Source organism: Balaenoptera acutorostrata, chromosome 9 (genome assembly GCF_949987535.1).
Source record: "Balaenoptera acutorostrata chromosome 9, mBalAcu1.1, whole genome shotgun sequence".
In the NCBI taxonomy this organism is placed as follows: Eukaryota; Metazoa; Chordata; class Mammalia; order Artiodactyla; family Balaenopteridae; genus Balaenoptera; species Balaenoptera acutorostrata.
Window position 1 is genome coordinate 66,400,794 of NC_080072.1, and position 14,951 is coordinate 66,415,744.

A 14,951-nucleotide genomic window follows, 5' to 3' on the forward strand; every position below is an offset into this window, starting at 1 on the left:
CAAGGAAAGGAGTGTGGGCACTGAGGTGGCCGTGAGGTCAGCGCTGTGCCCCGGGGCCCGGGGGCTGTGTGGACTTCCCTCTAGCCAGGATTTGGGGACTTCAGGGTTAAGGCTGTGTTTTCTGTTTCAAGCTGTAGCCTCAGGTGACTTTGTAAAACCTCCGTAGTTAGGCAAAGGGTAACTACAAAGAAATGAGACTGACATTGATGTGTGATTTCTGGGTCTCACGTGTCCTAGGACTGCAGCAGGACAGTGCATAGCCTGAAGCTTACAGCTGTGGTGAATAAGAATATGTGCTGTTTTATATTGAGAGAAAAGTGAGTGACTTTTAATTGGAGGAAAGAATTAATATCTGGTAACTGATTTCTTGCTCTTTGATGTAGCCTCTCTCTCTCTCTCTCTCTCTCTCTCTCTCCCTTTTCATGCTTCTGTCCCAGCTGTCACCTTTCTCCTCTTTCCCAGCCTTGGAATCTTCATGTCTGACCTCAGGTTACCTCTCTGCACTCCTCGTCCCCGTGCCTCTTGCCTTTCTTCTGCTGGTTGGTGTTACGTTCCAACTATGCTCCTTGAATGTGGGCGCTCCATCGCTCCCTAGGGTGACAGCTGGTCGGGGGGGGGGCTCTGGAAGGATCGTGAAAATGGAGTGGCCCTTTCTGTGGATGGTGACTTGTGATATGGCTCTGCCTTTGTTAGGCAGGAAGGAATGGGGGATAACTGCAGAGGTGTGGAAAGAGATGGACCTCTGTAACATGGGACCTTTAAATCCAGGACAGTCTCTTCTCAACAACCGCGTAACAGAAGGAGCAAGAACTCATTTCCTGTTGCTTTCTCTATTTTCTTTCCACCTTTACCTCATCCAAATGTGTCCTAAGTGAAATAATACATTGGGCTTTAACCTTTGCCTCTGCAGACCTGAAAATCCCAGTAATCACACACACACACACACACGCACGCACGCACGCACGCGCGCACCATCTGGTCCACAGCAGAGGTCTCAGGCGAGGCGTAATTTGTACTTCTTCTCCAGATCACAAGCCACTGCAGCTTGCCTGTTCGGTCTTGTGTTCAGTTTGAGGTACTCCCACCGCCCATCCTCTGCCTCCACCCCTGCCAAAGCATTCTGACGCTGTCAGAAAACCCCAGACTGCAGGTAATAGGACGTTCCCTGGTCTTAGCACACGGCATAGTGGTCTCAGCATCCCTCCAGGCTTCTACAGGTGGACCTGTGGACCTATAGTGACTGCAGTCCCCCAGGAATGTTACTTTCCTCTGTCCTTTAATTTGGACCAGGCCATTTCTGAGGGCTGTTTCCTCAGTATCTACTAAACTATTTTAGTTATCAAGTAACCCCTTAAATGAATTTTCTTTTTTGGGTGATTTTGGTCCCACAAGAGGACCCTGTGGCTGTGGAGAGAGATTGGTGCCCAAGGTCTAAAAAGGTTTAAAGCATGAAGTAATCCTGTTGTTGGTCATTATAGGATGGGGTGCCACAAGGGGTGTGTGAGAAGACTGTAAACACACATTTCACGTCTTACCTCTTCCCTCCTATTTGCTTCTTTACTGCCAGGAAAGCCTGGGCTTTCCTACCACATCTTTGCCATTTATTTCCTCAGTTTGAGTTCTCCAGGGAAAGAAAGTTGAAGGTGAGACTGGTAAGAGTCTAAAGGAATGTTGTGGAGTCTGTAAGGAAACGAGGTAGCTTCTCCTCTCCTCTCCCCTCAGAAGGAAGGGAGCCAGAGGGATTCATTCAAAGTGGGAGTGTTTAGAGTCGTGTCCCAGTGACCTGTGTGTACCCTACCAGACTTGGCGTGGTGAAGAGGCAGTGTGTGAAGGGGGAGGAAAGAGTTTTTTCTCAGAATTATTAAAGTAGGTGCCAGGTCTGCAGGGTTATTATGAATATAAATCTGACTGGAGGCCAGTGGTCCAACTAGCTGTTAACTAGCGAGGTACTTTGCTTCATCAAAGTATTTGGTGTTTGTGGCATGAATGAATGAATGGCCTTGTGATGCTTAAGAAAGGCAGCAGTTAAGTTGGAAATGTGTTAAATGTATTAAGAGAGGTTTTATATGAATAAAAATTTTAACTTCCTCCTTTTGAAATTTAATTTGTAATATAGTAGAATCTGCAAAACCACAGGAAGAAATTCAGTTGCATCTAAATCTGAGTCTGCAGTTTGGGGAAGCCTGTCATTCTCAGGAAAAGCAGTAAGGTTCTCCTAAGACCTAAGAGGGCAGAATAAATAAATCTATAAGACTAGAGGTATACTTGAATCATCTGGGCTTTCCCCCCCCCCCCTCCATTAGAACTTTTGTTTCACTAGAACTTGGATTAAAGTTCAAAAATGGGATTGCAGTTATTGTTAATTGCTCATCTACTGATTGTTTAATCTTTCTTCCTTGCTGAGAACACTTACGTTGTTTAAGGCGGCAATATGCCCAGCCCCAGGGGATGGATCACGATTTTTCTAGGCCTTTCATGTTACTCTTTCTTGTCCAGATATTTTTCCAACCTTTCCTCTGAAGATGGTCTTATGATCCAGTTTGGGCCAATAAGACGTAGTGGAAAATCTGGGAAACTCTCAGGAAATTTTTTTCTTCCCTGATTAAAGGAAAGCTCTTTTCAACTCCTTTTGTTTTCTTGTTCATAACACTAGTTAATGGCATCTGGATCTGTGGCAACAGTCTTGCAAACATGAGGTAAAAAGTAAAAAGATGAAAACCCACCATGTTAAAGATGTCACCGCTGAAAAATGGAAAGAACCTGCCTCCCAGATGACATTCGAGCCACCGAATCAATGCCAGTAACCACATACCTCTGAGCATTTTGAGCAAACAAACCTCCATCTCTTAAGGCTGTACTAGTCAAGGATTCTGTTACTTTTCAGTTGAAAACATTTCTAATTGACACATTCCAATCCTATATAGATCAGGCCTCAGATTCATTTCCCAGGGTATACCTCCCTCCCTTGATTTAGAATGTTCTCTCTTCCTCCCCTACTCCACTTCTGCATGTGTTCTGAAATATTCAGTCACCTCCTCTTTGAAAGTTTTGGTGATCTTTTATCCCTGTCTTTCTGAAGCAGTTTGCTAACACTGCACATAAAGCACATTCCATTTTCGATTAGCTGTGTACTCACCTGTTGCTCCTTTATATTCTGGCATATATTTGAAGGGCAAAACCCACGGCTTATCCCAATCTCAGTGCCTAAATCAGGCCTTTATATGAGGGTTATGGGGAGGAGTTAGAGTGGGAGGTGGCGGTCCCAGCAACTGCCTGTTGAATATATGCTAACTCTGTGGAGTCTGCAGACTAAAAAGCTACCCTTAGTCCTCCTGTAAACGTCTGGAAAATATTATCCTTACAAATGATTTTGTAAATACTCCAGGAAATTGTCTTTTATTACCATTCCAGCAGCTATTGGAGCCAGTTTGGCTTCAGGTCTTAGAGAAATGATTTGTCATCTGTTTCATTTGTCTGCTTTTTCCTGACAGAGCTGGAATTCTGGATTGTTCCGCACTTAGAAACGCCAAATCCAAACCAGAGTTAGACAGGGCAGGACTCAAGGCTCTTCCTTCCCACTAATTTTACAGGGTAAAAATTCACAGGCAGTTTCCTAGAATTACACTTTGTGTCTGGCTTTTCAATAGCATATTAATTATGATTATTTTTTCCCTATAAGAGAGAGGATATTTGAGAGGGGAAAACTTGGAATCACTCTTATCAGTACAGGCAGGGCCCTAACAGATAGCTTCTCTGATACTCATTTTTTTAGGGGGAAAATAAGGAAACTAAAATGTATGAGGTGCCTCTGATATATACCAGATTGTTTACATCTCATTCAAACCTCACAACCTAATAATAGATATTATTAGTTCTGTTTTACCAGTGAAAGAACTGGTAATTTGCCCAAAGTGGCAGTACTGGAATTTGAGCTCAGATCTTCCAGAGTTGAAAGTTTAAGTTTTGTTTTGTTTTTCTCAGAACATAACAGTACCTCCCAAGAAGTGGTATCTTCACTCCCCTCTGTTAAAAGTAATCATATAACATTGTAATAAAAACCTTGCCTCCAAAAATGGTTTTGACATTTACTTTCAGAACAGAAACTGGAAATATTATCTCAATTAAAAAAAAATGAAAAGACCTGATAATGTACATAAAACAGCAGTTTTCAGACACTGGACATCAAGCAGTGCAGGGCAGTGATCCCTGAGAGAAGGAAAACAAATGAATTGAGTCCTGTGATGGCACTAGCTGATGCTTGGAGAGAGATTCCAGATTGCAGCTCAGGGAGAGAGCACCACAGCAGAGCCCAGAGGTCTCCCTGAGCTGAGGAAACAGACCTGGGAGTCCAAAGAGGCCAAAGTGGTTGAAGCTCATAGGGTAGAGTACAAGAGAGGAGCGAGCTGCACAGAAAGAAGGCATAAAGATATAGAGAGGGTCCCCTTGAGACTTAAGCTGAGTACTTCTGTTTGCGTGGGACGAAGCTACTGAGGCTGGAGAAAGAACCACCTGAAAGGAGCGGAGGGAATAATCAGTGAAGTTCACACAAAGCGGTTAATAGTTTGTGTTCTTGCTCGCCGGAGTGGAAAACTTTGTAATTCTCAAAGGCACTAGATAGGAAAGTCAGAAAAGTATTACTTCAGTAGGAGAGCAAAATTAACCCTGGACTAAAAGCTCCAAAGTTTCTGGTTTCTAAAACAGTTTCTGTGTAACTGTCTCCTAGAACAAAGTACAAGAATATAGGGATACAAATATTTTGCATATGCAACAAGGTAAAACTCAAAATGTTTGGCATCCAATAAAAAAGAATTGTCAGGCATGCAAAAAGCCAAAACTTATAAAACCCATAAGTGAAGGAGAAAAAAGAGATCCAGAAATGACACAAATTATAGAAATATTACTTGTACAAAAGGACATTGTAACTGTACGCCATGTATCAAGAAGATAGTGGTCCCGAAGTAGAGGCAAGATTGAGCATGTTAATTAGAGCTATAGAAGATATAAAAAGGACCAGAAAATATAAGAGATAAAAATATGCAATGTCTGAGATTAAAAAAACAAACAAAACCCCACACTAGGTGAGATTAACAGTAGATTAGACAGCAAAAGAAAAGATTTGAAAACTTGAAAACATAGCAGGAGAAACTATCTCAAATTATTTAGAGTGAAATATGACTGGAAAAAAAGTGGACAGAGCTTTAGTGAGCTATGAATCAACTTCAAGCAGTCTGATGTACGTACAATTGGAGTCCTCAAGGGAGAAGAGATGGGTGTGAGGGTGGAAGGGGAAAAGAAAAAAATATTTTCTTTTGTATTTTCATATTCAGGTCATTTGGAGACAGGGGCCAACAGTTCTTCAAATTTGATGAAAATTACAAACCCACAGGTCCAAGAAGTTCAATGAGCTCCAAGGACAAGAAACATGAAAAGGATCACACCAAGGCACATCTTAATCAAATTGCTTTAAGCCAGTGGTTAAAAAAAAAAAAAAAAAATCTTAGCACATCCAGATGGGGGAAAAGGACATGTCATATACAAAGGAGCTCAGATAAAAATGACAGGAAACTTCTCATTGAAAACCATGGGAGCCAGAAGACAGTGGAGCAACATCTTTCATATAGTAAAAGGAACAAGATAGAATAAAACCTGTCAACCTAGAATTCTATATGCAGTGAAAATATCTTTTCAAACAACAAAGGCAAAATAAAAAGACTTTTTCAAACATCCAAAAGCCAAATAAATACATCACCAGTAGACCTGTATTACAAGAAATGTTTTTAAAAGTCTTTCAAACAGATATAAAATAATACTGTGTGAAAATATGGTAAAAATGTGGCTAAATACTAAAGCTCTCTTTTTTTGTTATTAAATCTATTTAAAATTGCTGAAGACAGTAATAGTACCCATTTATTGTGGAGTTTATAACACATTTCAAAATAAAACATACAACAGTTACACAAAGTTTAGGAAAGGGAAAGTGGAAGTATAGTATGGTAACATTCCCATGCTATACATGAAGTGGTATAATATTACTTGAAGGAAAACTGTGATAAGTTAAAGATGTATAATATAAGCCCTAAGGTAATTCTCCTCACCCCCCAAAAGTGTTCTAGCTAATAATGCAACAACAAAACACAATGGAATCATTAGTAAGTATTCAGTTTATCCAAAAGGAGGAAGAAAAAGGAGGGACAAGGGAACAAGAAGAAGACAAATAGCAAGATAATAGATGGAAGCTCAACCATATCAATAATCACATTGATTGTAAATGGTCCAAACACCCAATAAAAAGGCAGAGATTGTCACATTGAATAAAAGAAGGCAAGGCCCAACTGTATGCTATTTTGTCAAAACCGACTTAAGGTATAAAGACACTAGGCTTAAAATATAGAGAAAGATGTAATAATAAGTTAAAGAAAGCAGGTGTACTATAGTAGTAGTAAATAAAGTAGATTTTGCTTGACAGCTTGAGAATATTACCAAGATTAAGGATTAAGATGGTTGTCTATAATGATAAAGAGGTCAGTTCAACAAGAGGAAATTACAATCCTAAATATATGCATAACAACTTCTAAATATGTGAGGAAAAGGCTGATAGAACTACACTGAGAAATTACCAACTCACAAATACAGTTGGATATTTCAACACCTTCAATAATTGTTAAAACATGTAGACAGAAAATCAGTATTTAGAAGACTTGAAAAACACTATCAACCATCTTGACTTAATTGACCTTGATAGAGCACTCCACCCAACAACAGCACTACACACATTGTTTTCATGTGCATTCAGAGCATTTCCAATGGAGACCATATTCTGGGATGTAAAGCAAGTCATAATATATAAAGGGTTCAAACCATACAAAAATATGTTCTCTGGCAAAAGAAGAAGAAAATTAGAAATCAATAACAGATATCTGGAAGATCCCCAAATATCTGGAAACTAAACAACATGCTTCTAATTAAAAAAAGTAATAATAAATTAGAAATATATTGGCCTGAATGAAAACACAATACATTAAAATTTATTAGATACAGATTAGACAATCAATCCTAGAGGAAAATTTATAACAATAGTTGCCTATATTAAAATAGAAGAAAATTCTCAAATCAATGATTTTACCTTCCACCTTAAGAAACCAGAAAAAAGCAAATTAAACCCAAAGTAAGCAGGAAAGAGGAAGTAATAAGGATAATGTCAGAAATCAATGAAATAAAAATTTTAAAACAAGAGAAAATAAAACCAAAAGCTGGTTCTTTGAGAAAGATTAATAAAATTGGTAAACATCTAGCCAAACAGAATGGAAAAAAAAAAAAGCAACACAGGACTATCAGTAATAAGAGAGAGATATCGCTGTAGATACTTCAGAAATGAAAAGTGTAATCACTGACTATTATAAACAACTTTATTCCAATAACTTTGACAATTTAGATGAAATGGACAAATTCTTCAAAAGATACAAATTAACAAAGCTCATGCAAGAAGAACTAGATAATCTGAATAGCACTGTATTTATTAAAGAAATGGAATTTTTAGTTAAAAGCCTTCCCACAAACAAAACTCTAGGACTGGCTGGGTTCACTGGTGAGATCCACCAAACATCTAAAGAAGACATAACACCAATTCTGTACACACTTTCAGAAAGTTAAAGAGGAGGGGAAACTTCCCATCTAATTAAAGGAGGTCAGTATTTTCCTGATACCAAAACCAGGCAAAGAAATTATGAGAAAAGAAAACTAAAGTCCAACATGCCTCCTGAACATAGAGACAAAAAATTTTAAAGAAAATATTAGCAAAGTGAACATAATACATAAAAAAGGATGACACATCATGACCAAGTGGGGTTTATCCCAGGAATTCAAGGTTGGTTTAACAACGGAATATCAATCAATGTAATGCATCATGTTAACTCACTAAAAAAGAAAAAAAATATGATCACCTCAATTGAACCAGGAAAAGCATTTGACAATAGCTAACCATCCATTTTTCATTACTCTCAGCAAACTGGGAATAGGAGGGAATTTCTCCAAACTAGGAGTAGAAGGGAATTTTCTAATAAAGAACATCTATAACACAGCTAGCATCATACTTAATTGTGAATGACTCAACATTTCCCCTCTAATATTAACAAGGCATGAATGTCTGCTCTTACCACTTCTATTCAGCATTGTACAGGAGCTTCTAGCCATTGCAACAAGATATGAAAAAGAAAGAAAACCATCTAAATTGGAAAACAATGAAGTAATACTGTCTTTTATGGCAGATAGCATGCTTATCTATGTAGAAAATCCAATGAAGTCTCAAAAAAAAAAAAAGCATTAGAATTTTGTGAGCCAATTCTAAAATGTATATTAAAATGCAAAAGATACAAAATGGCCAAAACTACTTTGAAACAGGACAAAATTAGGGGGCTTACACTATCTAATTTTAAAACATTATAAAGCTACCATAAGCAAGATATTCTAGTATTATTATGAAGATAGGCCATTAGATCAATCAAACATAATACAGAGTTCAGAAATCAGTCTAGACATATTTGGTTAACTGATTTTTGGCGAAGATGCCATGGGAATTCAGTAGAGAAAGGATAATCTTTTCAACAAATGTGCTGGAACAATTGATTAGTCATATGCAAAAAACAAACAAAAAACCCCATAAAACCCCAAAAATATCTTTGACCCTTATTACAAAAATTAAGTCAGACCATACACAGTCGATCCTTGAACAATGCAGGGGTTAGGTGTGCTGACCCTCTATGCTGTTGAAAATCTGTGTGTAATTTTATAGTCAGCCCTCCATAGTCATGGTTCTGCATTTACAGAGTCAACTAGCCACCGATCATGTAGTACTATAGAATGTATTTACTGAAAAAAATCCATGTATAAGTGGACCTGTGCAGTTCAAACCAGTGTTGTTCAAGGGTCAACTATATAAAATTTTAAGCCAAAATGTATCATAGACCTAAATATGAAACCTAAAACTATAAAACTTCTAGAAGAAAAAGTAGAAAATCTTTGTGACCTTCAGTTAGGCAAATATTTCTTAGACAAGACACCAAAGGTACAGTCCATAAAAGACAAATTTGATAAATTGGAGTTCATCAAAATATGAAACTGGGACTTCTCTGGTGGTCCAGTGGTTAAGGATCTGCCTTCCAATGCAGGGGACACGGGTTTGATCCCTGGTTGGGGAATTAAGATCCCACATGCCGCAGGGCAACAAAGCCTGCGCACTCTGAAGCCTGCACACCGCAACGAAGAACCCATGAGCCGCAATGAAAGATCCTGCATGCCTCAACTAAGACCCAAAGCAGCCAAATAAAATAAATATTTTTAAAAATATGAAACTTTGGCCTTTCAAAAGACACGTTTAAGAGAACGAAAAGGTAACCCACATACTGGTAGAAAATATTTGCAAAATATATATCTGGGGCTTCCCTGGTGGCGCAGTGGTTGAGAATCTGCCTGCTAATGCAGGGGACACGGGTTCGAGCCCTGGTCTGGGAAGATCCCACATGCCACGGAGCAGCTGGGCCCGTGAGCCACAATTGCTGAGCCTGCGCGTCTGGAGCCTGTGCCCCGCGACGGGAGGGGCCGCGATAGAGAAAGGCCCGTGCACCGCGATGAAGAGCGGTCCCCGCACTGCGATGAAGAGTGGCCCCCGCTTGCCGCAACTGGAGAAAGCCCTCGCACGAACCGAAGACCCAACACAGCCAAAAAAAAAAAAAAAAAAAAATATATATATATATATATATATCTGATAAAGGGCTTTATCTACAATATATAAAGAACTCTTGAAACTCAATAGGGAGATTGATTTCTGGCATGAGAGTATTAGCACCTTTGCTGACCTGCTTTCCAGTGAAATATGAAAATGGTTTTTAAAAGCTCAACCATTTAAAACCTCTGGAAATCATCCTAAGGAAAAACAGCAAATTAAGAAATATTTCTTAAAGAAAAGCTATGAAACGTCAACAAAAAAGGTGAGTTTTACTTGGAGTAAAGAAGGTGAATCTTTCAGTAAGGAAGTCTACGGTATTTGATCCAAGACTGCTCCTACCCTCTCCCCTCCCAGCCCAGCAAGGTTGGAGACTCCACTCTGGACTGCTGAAGCCAGGAACACAGAGCTCCCTCTCTCCCCAGCTCCCAGCCAGGCTTTCTTCCAGGAGTATCAGGACTTCATCAGTTCTCATCCTGCCCCTGCTACCTGTTGCTGAGGCTAAATCCCAGGCAAATGCAGTTTAGAGGTGGGAGGTCTCTTTTATCCAGCCCCCACTCATGGAAGGAGGGTTCTACCTTGGGTGCAGCATGCTGAGAACACTGGTGCCCTGATTGCCTTTTCCCCATGCTATGAAGGGCAAGCCAAGAGGACCTCAGGTTACTGCTACTCCCCACCCCCACTGAGCACTTACCTCCTAAAGTGAAAGTGTTGTTCCAAGAGAAGCTTGCCATTGCCTCCACTCCAACGCCAGAGTCAGGGAAAGATGGAAGGGAGATCTATCAGTACCACTGTCATCCCAGGGTCACGGGGCATACTCAAAGCTACACCTCCCTGAGAAACGACATCAGAGACTTAATACTGTGGGGGAGAAATAGATTTCACTAAAATAATTCAGCCAGTCGCTAAGCAAATAAGAACAACAAGCCCTGGAGAAGGGGAGGGGTCAGTGACCCAGAGTGGCTATGGTATATTATCTAAAATGTCCAGTTTGGAATCAAAATTAATTAGGCGAAAAAAAAAGGAAAACAAAAAAAACCCCACAGTTAAGTATGACCCATATACTGGAAGGACAAAAGCAAAAACAGGCAACAGAAACTGTGATAGTGATCAGATGTCAGATTTAGGAGGAAAATACTTCAAAGTAGCCATTATAAATATTTTCACAGTAAAGGAAAGCTTGCTTAAAAGAAATAAAAGGGACTTCCCTGGTGGCACAGTGGTTAGGAATCCGCCTGCCAATGCAGGGGACACGGGTTTGATCCCCGGTCCGGAAAGATCCCACATGCCACGGAGCAGCTAAGCCTCTACACCACAACTACTGAGCCTGCATGCCTAGAGCCCTTGAGCCACAACAAGAGAAGCCACCGCAATGAGAAGCCCGTGCACCGCAACTAGAGAAAGCCCGCGTGCAGCAGCGAAGACCCAACACGGCCAAAAAAAATTTTTTAAAAAGGAAGGTATGATGACAATGTTGCATCAAATAGAGAATATCATGAAGAGATAGACTTTTTACAAAGAACCAAATCGGAATTGTAGAGTTGAAAAGAAAAATAACCTATATATAAAAAATTCACTGGAGAAACTCAACAATAGGCAGAAGAAAGAATTACTGAACTTCAAGATAGATCAATAGAGATTATGCAAGCCAAAGAACAGGAAGAAAGAATTATCTATTCCACCATTACTGGAAGCAGAACATGTATTATTTATGGAAACATTTATTGTGTGCCTACTGTCTATACACAATACTGGGTGCTAAGGGATTTTTCTCAATCTTGAAAGAGTAATTCTTATAGTTACTGGGGACTGTAGGCCTACGGTCATCTCAGTGGTCCTAAATGTAGGCTTTTCTTGGGGCCATATGAGATTTCTTAAAGCCACGTGCCTGAACCCAAAGGAGTGGTTGTGTAAGATACAGGAAAATAGGGGGTAACATTCGTTAAAACTTGCTAAGCCTTCTCTGGGTGCCATGTGTCCTCCTGGGAACTTCACATAGATAAATCTAATAAACACTAAGGTCACGTCTCCAAGTGATCTGAGACCCACAGATGTACCACCAGCCTTGGTATTCTATGAAGCTGTTACTCGGATTATAACCCTAGCTGTATAAATTCTGGGAGCTGAATTTAACATTTATAGTGAGAGAAACTGCTGCTACTTTTTGGTGTTAAGTACTCAGCAGGTCATTTTGGAGTAAAAACTTGTTCTAAGAAGCACCACTGGAGAAGACCATCTAAGTGGTGTAAATGTAAGGTATTGGACACATGTTGTCCTGGAAGATGTTCTAGGACTTCTGTGGCTTTGTGAAGGCCAGAGTCACCTTCTTCAAGGCTTTGCTTAAATGTCGTGTTCTCCATGAGGCCTACCCCACCTTAGCATTTCAGACCCATATAACCACCTCTACTTTTTAAAAGAAATCCTTAACACTAACACCATTCAGCATGCTAAATTATTTACTTATTTATTAAATCTATTGCTTCACTATCTCCCCCTCTCAGAGAGTAAGCCCCACAAGGATGGAAAACTTTGTTTCATCCACTGATGTATCTCTAGTGCATAAGAGTTTCTGAAACATAGCAGGAGAGAAATCAATTGAAAAAACATAGGCAATCCTAATCTGCCAATTTATTCCTCCTCCCCTTACCCCTGTGATAACCGTAAGATTGTTTTCTGCATCTGTGACTCTATTTCTGTTTTGTAAATAAGTTCATTTGTACCATTTTTTAAGATTCCACATGTAAGTGATAGCATATGATATTTGTCTTTCTCTGTCTGACTTACTTTACTCAGTATGACAATTTCTCGGTCCATCCATGTTGCTGCAGATGGCATTATTTCGTTCTTTTTTATGGCTGAGTAATATTCCATTGTATATATGTACCACATCTTCTTTATCCATTCAAAAAATAAAATAAAAATTAAAAAAAAAGAAAAAACATAGGTAATATGACCATATTTATTCCCCATACTGGTGAAGTAGTCCATATCAATTGCAGATGGTTTTAAATTTTCTGGGGACTATTTTAGGGATATATTATTATTACTATTATCATAAAGGTTTCCCTCAGATTTTTTTTTTCAGTATTGTTTTGAATGCTTTTATAGTGATTAAACAATCTTTTCAATATGACAGCTGGAATAAGAATAGTGGGAAGTTAGAACTGCCAAAAATAAGAAATTAAATTCCCCCATGTCTAAAATAGGATTGCAGAGTCATTTATCCTGGACAATTGTACAAGCCCAGGAGGGCCCAGAACCAGAACCTGGCATGCATGGGCTTCTTTACTCTACTGGCTGCCTTCTAGTTGGAGAACCGTGTAGGTAGTTCCCCACGACCTAGTGCTGCCAGAGCCGCTGGCGGGCACATGTGAGTCTGATCCTCCAGAAGTCAGAGCTTCGTGCCTTCACACCACCACTGAAGTCCACATTTTTTTCATCATCCCCAAAGAGGAAGAGCAATAGTACCCCTCTTTTCCCTGTAATGCTACCAGAGGGCTGTCTCGTTATTTCTCCTACGTCTGCTTTTCCTAGCTTTTTGATATCTTACCTCCCTGAACTGCGACCAAACAGGAAGGGTCTGAAGTCTCTTCTAATTAAGCTTCAAACAGACTGACCACATGGGAAAGTGGCCAGACGTGACTCCAGGCCAAATCGTGTCTATTGCGTGCAGCCCTCACCCGGGGAGAAGGTAGAAGACTTCCCTTAAGGGCTTTGTGGCCTTCCTGCAGATACTGGCTGGCCCGGCCCTTGCTAGCTGTGTGACCTGAGCCCAGTGCAGAGCCCACAGAGAGTTGTGAGGGTTAAAGAAGGTAACTGGAGGAAGCCCTGGGAAAGATGCTTCTTTCACATGAAACACTTAATAAGCATTAGCAATTGCTTTCCATAGGCTGGTTCAGCAAACATTTAATGAATCTGTGGAGATTTCTATCTTGACAATCAATATTGAATACAATTTTATTTTATTTATTTATTTTACTTATTTTTCTTTTCTTTTCTTTTTTTTTTTTTCTTTTGGCCGCGCTACACGGCATGTGGGATCTGTCCGACCAGGAATGGAACGAGTGCCCCCTGCATCGGAAGCACAGAGTTTTAACCACTGGACTGCCAGGGAAGTCCCAATATTCAATACAATTTTAACCTCTAATGGCAGGAGAATTTCCTAGGGAACCTAGTCTGACTTTTCATGGGAGTGGGGAGGTGGGTCATTGCAATGTAATGTAATGTAATGTAAAGTCATGTTGATTTTGTGGAGTTTTTGCTTCATAGCTACTTGCTCTGTTTACTGATCACATCCAAAAGCAGACTCATTTCCTTCCCCCTCAAACCTGCCCTTCCTCCTCTGTCGCAGCCTTGAGGGGCCTTACTCTTCTCCCTGTCACCTAGGCTCAATCTCTAAGTTCTCCCTCTTCCTGACCCACTGATCATCAGGTCCTGGAGATTCAAATTCTGCAATACCTTGCGTCTGTCTCCTTCTCTCCATCCCTCCTACCCCTCCCTCGTTGTGCTCCAGAACCTAAGCTCCGAGAGGGAAGGGCTTTTTTGTATGCACAGCGCCTGGCACGTCCAGGCCTGTCAATGTCTATTGGCTGTTGAATGAATTGTCTTGTCACTGGTGCTGCAACCATTTCCCCTAATCAGCCTCCCTGCATACTTGTCTCTTCAACAGATCTTTAAAAAATCAACCTAGTTATTTCCTTGCTTCAAACCCTTCAGTGGTTTGTTTTAGCCCCCAGGAGAAAAGTTCAAACCCAGCACCTAGCTTACAAGGCACACCTTGACTCATCCCCATGTTGTCCTTTAAGTTTTATCTTTTTCCTGCATTGCCCCCTCTCACAAAATTCTACAGTTGCTGTTTCCTGGACCTACTGTGTGTTTTCACTGGTCTTTGCCTTTGCCTGGCCAGTCCCTCTGCTTGGAATGTCCTTCCCTTTGTCACCTGCTGAATTCTTATCCATATTTCACAGCCTCAATAATGCCTCAATTTTAAGCTCAATTTTGGTGTTCAGCAAGTTGTCACCTCATCTCTGCTCCCACAGCTGAATATTTTTGTCACCCTCTGTCTTGTATTTTGGTTAATTGTAAATATCTGAGCATCAAAGTCCCTTGAAGGAAAGGACCACAGCTTGGTAACTTTTAACCCCTTGTGTCTAGCTCAGTGCATGGCAAAAAGTGTGTGCCTATGGTGGAGATTCTTATTATTTTGATGTAGACGTTACCCCTGTTGTAATTA